A 6,230-nucleotide genomic window follows, 5' to 3' on the forward strand; every position below is an offset into this window, starting at 1 on the left:
AAGCATCCTTCTGCATTCACCTCTGAACAGAAGAGAGTCAACAGCAAATAAATCCCTAGGGATAGGTTAAGGGTAAGTGTATGAGGGGTTCAGCAGGCCATTTATTGGTCAGTCTGTCTGTCTGTTTGTCTAGCTACCTATCTATTTTTTTAATGATTTTGTACCAGGAATCAAACTCAGGGCCTTGCACTTGCCAGGCAGGTGTGTATGCTACTAAGCTACATCTTCAGCCCTATATTTTTGACTGGGTTGAACATGTGTGACAAGTCACAATCTCTACCCCATAGTTTGATTTATTTATTTATTTATTTATTTATTTATTGCAGTATGGTATATTAAACCCAGGGCTTCCTATATTCTATGCAAGTGCTATGCCACTAGTTAAATTCCCAGTCCTACTGCATTATTATCTAAATTTGCCTTCTCTTTTGGCATATAATAAAAGGTTTTAGTATCATTCTTTTCACTTTGTTCATTAAAAAATGAATAGTGACTGTTACCACAGTAAACTATTCTCCATACTTTGAGATGCATGTCCTTATTTCTCTTGTATCTCCTGCAACAGCAAGTTTTATTATATAAGCACAAGGCACTCAGTAGATGCTTAAGATTTGGATCATTCCAAATAATGAAATTAGAGTGTGTGAAGACGCATTAAAACTTATATATAGTTCAATCCTTCATCTGATCATTTGGTCTACTAAATATGATCTTCTACAGGATAAGTATACTGCTAAGGCACTCATATTTGTAAATACTTAGAGCCATTCATTCAGAGAATTTCTCCAAAATCCACTGGGAAAAAAATAATTGCCAGTTATTGCCCCCGAGGGAATAAAGAAGGCTGTCGTCCAAAAATAAGATCACTATCATCTCCATTGCACAACTTACAGAACTTAGAGTCAGACTGTGATCACGAACAATTTAAGACAAGTTGTATTTGGAAGAACACAACTATTTCATGTGAGTTTTGATATTCCTCTTTATCCTATCCTGAAAAACGAGAATTTATTTCAACAGGGCACATGTTCATACAGGAACTATAATACTTGTATGGTGTAAAGAAGCATGTCATTTAGTATCTACCATCAGTGACTTGAGCTGAAGTACTTTCCTTCCTTCCTTCCTTCTTTTTTAATGTATTTAGTACAGTGTCTCACTATGCAGCTTCTGTTTTCAGCCTTCCTCATGTTGGGATTACAGGTGTGTGCCACCGCACCCAGTCTTGGTGGCTGACTCAGTGAGCCCAGGGGTAAGGTTGGAATGGCATGTGATGTCAGGGATCAAACCCTGGTGCCTGAGCTTGCCTAAGCAGGCACTTAGTCCACTGAGCTATCTTGCCAGCCTTCTTTTTTCTTTTTGAGACGGTTTTTGTTTGTTTGTTTTGTTTTTTGTTTTTGTGGTACCAGGGATTGAAGGACCTTGTGCTCGCCAGGCAAGTGCTTATTCTACTGAGCTATCTCCCTGGCCCACTAAGACAGGGTTTTGCTATGCAGTTTAGGCTCACCTTTAACTCATTCTAGCCCCGGCTAGCCTTGAACTCAAAGTGACCTTCCTGCCTCAGTTCTTGAGTGCTGGGATCACAGACATGCCCTACCACACCTGCCTGAAATAACTTCTGATTTTTTGGTTTTCAGTCAGCCTACCAAGTGAGACTTAATTAATGCTCAAAGTTGCACACCTATCCCTTCACAATTTTCATTAACCCATGGTTATCATTTCTACACTTAGACACTTAGCAGGGAAAGGGTTAAAAAGTACTTCTTAAACTGCGCATAGTGGCTGAGGTAGGGGGATTGCCACAAATCTGAGGCCAGTCTGGGCTACACTTTGAGATCCTATCTCAATAAACAAACAAATAAACAAACAAAACAAAACCCAAGCCAACCAACCAAACAAAAAACCCACTACAAACACATGTACACATCTTATACAATTTATAAATTTTATAATGTTTGAGTAAAATGACTATTTTATAATTGTAAGAATAGGTATGGATACTTAAAAGTTCCAGAGGTTCAAATAACTTTTTTGTGTGTTTCTTCCAAGCTCAGATGGTAGTATTTATTTCATATATTTTAAAAAGCTTAATCTTTATAAAGAATATAAAGTTCAGCTTGTACCTTATCGCAGTGGTGTATACCTTTAACCTAGGCAGAGCTCTAATTCTGGTTTAATTAGTGGTAATTCTAATGCTCCGCTGAGTGTTTATACCTCATCTTGATTTATCTCGTGCAAGATGGCATCTGTAGAAGCTGTATAGGAAATAGAAACAGTGCAAAAATATATTTATGTCAGTAAAACAATCAGAGGAAGTTACACAGTGCACAGAAATGGCATGTTACTAACATTGGAAGATGGCTATGAATTTGTCAGAACAAAATCTTTGGAAATTGCATGTTATTGGGGACCTGCGGAAATAGCTCAGTAGAATAAGCTCTTGCCTGGCAAGCACAAAGGCCTGAGTTCAATCCCAGGTTCCACCCCAAAAAATCAATTAACAAAAACAAACAAACAAAAAATTGCATCTGATTGTAATCATGGCAGAAGGGTTTTTTTTTTTTTTTTTTTTGGCTGGCTCAGAATGCCTTCAGGGATAGGCTTTAGTATAATTTTAACTTTTACTCAGAACATCCTGGCTGGTTTCAAGTTATTATAAATGTAAATTGTCTACAAGTTGGAGAAGTGTTTTGTGGGTTTGTCTAGCGAGCCTCAACTTCAGTTTTGAGTCTGGGAACCAACTTACTGTCACTGGCACAAAATACTCCACATAATCAACTGCTAGGAGGAAATACTGATTTTGGCTCACAGCTTCAGAAGCCTCGGTCTGTGGCACAGCTCGCTCCAACGCAGAAACACAGCGCCAGAAGGAAATGGGGAAGGAAAGCTGCCCATCTCAGGGCAGCCAGGAAGCGGAGAGAGCTGAAGAGAGACAATGAAAAGATCTATCTTTGCAGGAAGGGCTGGCCAAATAGCTCAGCGGATTAAAGCACATGCAAACAGGCATAGGGTCTAGGTGTTCGGTGCCCGGACCTGCGGTGACAGCCCCGCCCCCGGGGCGCCCTGAGACGGCAATTGAGACTGGGCGTGGTGGTGGCATGCGCCTGTAATCCCAGCTCTTGGGAGCCTGTCGTAAACAGGCGGATCACTATGAGTCTGATCTAGTAGTGAGACCCTGAACACCCTGTAGACCCTTCCCTAAAATACAAAAAAAGAAAAGATCTATCCCTGCACCTACTTCCTCCCGTGGGCCCGCCCCCTAATGGCCCCTTCCGCTGTGAATGGATCAGTCCACCGAAGAGTTCAACTCGGCAGGATGGAGGTCTCTGACCAAACTCTCCACACAGCAATCCTGAGAGAATACTTCAGAGAATACTTCATATTAAACCATAATAAGGGGTAATGTTATTTTCATGGGGAACATTTTCACCAATAGATTTAAATTTCCAGCTCAGCCAAGCTAAATATTGACTAAATATTGACTTTTTCATGAAAACAACTCTTAAAAAGTGACTGCTAAGAGCCGAGTGTTATGGCACATGACTACAATCTCAGCATTGTAGGAGGATGAGGCAGGAAGATGGAAAATTCAAGCCCAGCCTGGGTAGCTTAGTGAGATGGTCTCAAAATTAAAAAAATGAAAGAGGACTGGAATATAGCTCAATGCAAAGGTGCAGGTTCAATCCCTAGTACTGGGGGGAGAAAAGACTACAACATAGTTTTTATGCTGAACAACAAAATCAAAACCACTATAGCATATCTCTTTGCTTTAACTTCCTATTTTGCTTGCTTTTGGGGGATTGTTTGTTTGTTCTTACATTCACGCATGCTAGGTATGCTACGCATGTTCCACTGAGCTATACCCCCAGCCCGCTCCCTTTGTAAGGCTGAACACTATTCATCTATATGTACATATTTATGAATATCACAGTTTCTTCATTCATTCATTCATTCATTCATTCATTCATTCATTCATCAATGAGTACATAGGTTGCTTCCCTTACTTGGCTATTGTGATCATGAGAGCGCAGATACAGTGTCTATAAGATGTGATAATTGTATCCCCTTCAGTTATATGACTGAGGAGGAATTTTTGAGTTGTGTGGTAGTTCTACTTTTAATTTCTTTAGGAAGCTTTATACTGTTTTCTGTAATGGCTGCACCAAACCACAGTGTACAAGAGTATCTTTTTCTTCTGTGCCTTGCCAATACTTTTTGTCTTTTCAATAATAGCTACCCTACATGTATTAGGTGGTATTTCACAGTTTACATTTCAAGAAATATTTCAATTTACCTTTCTTGGATGATTAGTGATATTGAATATCATAGATATTGATTATATTATATATGTTATAGCATATAATATATATTTTCTTACTGTTTCCGTTACTGTGACAACATGCCTGAGGATAACAACTTAAGGACAAAAGGTTTACTTTGGCTCATGATCTCTCAAAGGTTTCAATCCAGTGTTACTGGATTAATTGTTTCTGAACCTGTGGTGCAGCAGGACATCAAGAGAGAAGGGGGTGGCAGAGGAAGGCTGCTCATCTCATGCAACCAGGCCAGCAAGAGAGACAGAGAAAAAATAGGATGAAGAACAAGACTTTCCTTTCCGGGGCACACTCTAGTTCCTACTTCCTCTACTAGACCCTAACTCTTCTGCCATCTCCCAGTAATGCTATCAAATTATAAATCCCCAAATGGATTAATCCACTGATGAACTTAGAGACTTCATGATGCAGTCACCTTCTTGAAGGTTCCACCTCTGAATATAGCTGCATGGGGATCAACCTTTCAATACCTGAGAATTTGGGGGATATTTCTGATCCAAACTACAACAGAACTGTATGAGATTTTTTTTTTTAAAATATATCGGATACACGGTTTGTAAATACTTTTTTTCCTAACCTGCTTGAGTTGTTTCCTTTGTTGTACAGAAGCACAGTTTGATGTAGTGCTGCTTATTGACCTTTGCTTTTGTAGCCTGAGTTTTTGGCACGATAGCCAAGTTGTTACGGAGGCCAATGTCAATGACCTTTTCCTCTGTGTTTTCTTCTGGGAGTTTTACAACTTAAGTTTTTTTCTTTTCTTTTTTTAAAATATAGAATCTCACTACACAGTTTGGACTCATAGTGATTCTCTTATCTCAGCCTCCTCAGTGCTGGGAACATGGTATGTGGTAGTGGGATCAAAGTTGGGACCTTGTACTTCTCAGACAGGTGTTTATGCCGCTGAGCTATCTCCCCAGCCCCATATTTAAGGTTGTTTTGTTTTTTTTTTACTATGCATTGAGTGAATTTTTATGCTTGGTGGACTAGGGTGCAGTTTTATTCTTTCATATGTGGAAGTTTCCCCTGCACCACTTATTGAAGACATTATCGTTTCCCATTGTGTTTTGGCTCATTTGTTTAAAAAATCAGTTGACTATATGGATTTGGATTTATTTCTAGGCTATCTATTCTGTTTCAGTGGTGTGTGTTTACATTATGTTAGTAACAAACTGCTTTTATTACTATAGTTTTGTAACATAATTTAAAATAGAAAACGTGATGCCATGACTTTTTTTCTTTCCCACAGAATTGAATTGGCTCTTTGTTCATGGGGTGTGTGTGTGTGTGTGTGTGTGTGTGTGTTTCTACACACATTTTAGGATTTTTTTTTTCTATTTCTCTGAGGAAAGCTTTGGAAATTTTCATAGACATGTATTGAATCTGTATGTTGCTTTAGGTGGTATGTTAATAGCAATTATGAACTACAGGGTTGAAATATTTTTCTACTTATTTGTGTTCTGCTCAATCTTTTTAGGACCATTATTATGTGCTTTTGTATTTTGGGGGGGTATTGGGGATCAAACTCAGTGGAGACATTGCACTTGCTAGGCGTGTGCTTAAGCCATTGAGCTATCTCCCTAGCCCACTTTTGGATTTCTTGTAACGGTGTATTTCTTCAAGTACAAAACTTAATGTACTTAAGCACTTACTTTAGGGCCTTTGGTGCGATACAAATTTTATTGTTAATTATTATTCCTGGATAGAGTAGCAGTATTCACATTTATGTAGCATAGCTGAGCTCTATCACCTTTTCCATATGGCAGCTGTATTTAATTTTATTTATTTATTTATTTATTTTTAATTTTTTATTTATTTATTTTTGCGTGTGTGTGTGTGTGTGTGTGTGTGTGGCCAGCTCAGCCCACCAGGGGGCGGGGCTGGCTGGCATGTGGTGCT

This window comes from Octodon degus, unplaced genomic scaffold, assembly GCF_000260255.1.
Source record: "Octodon degus isolate 3935 unplaced genomic scaffold, OctDeg1.0 scaffold00065, whole genome shotgun sequence".
NCBI classification, from domain to species: domain Eukaryota; kingdom Metazoa; phylum Chordata; class Mammalia; order Rodentia; family Octodontidae; genus Octodon; species Octodon degus.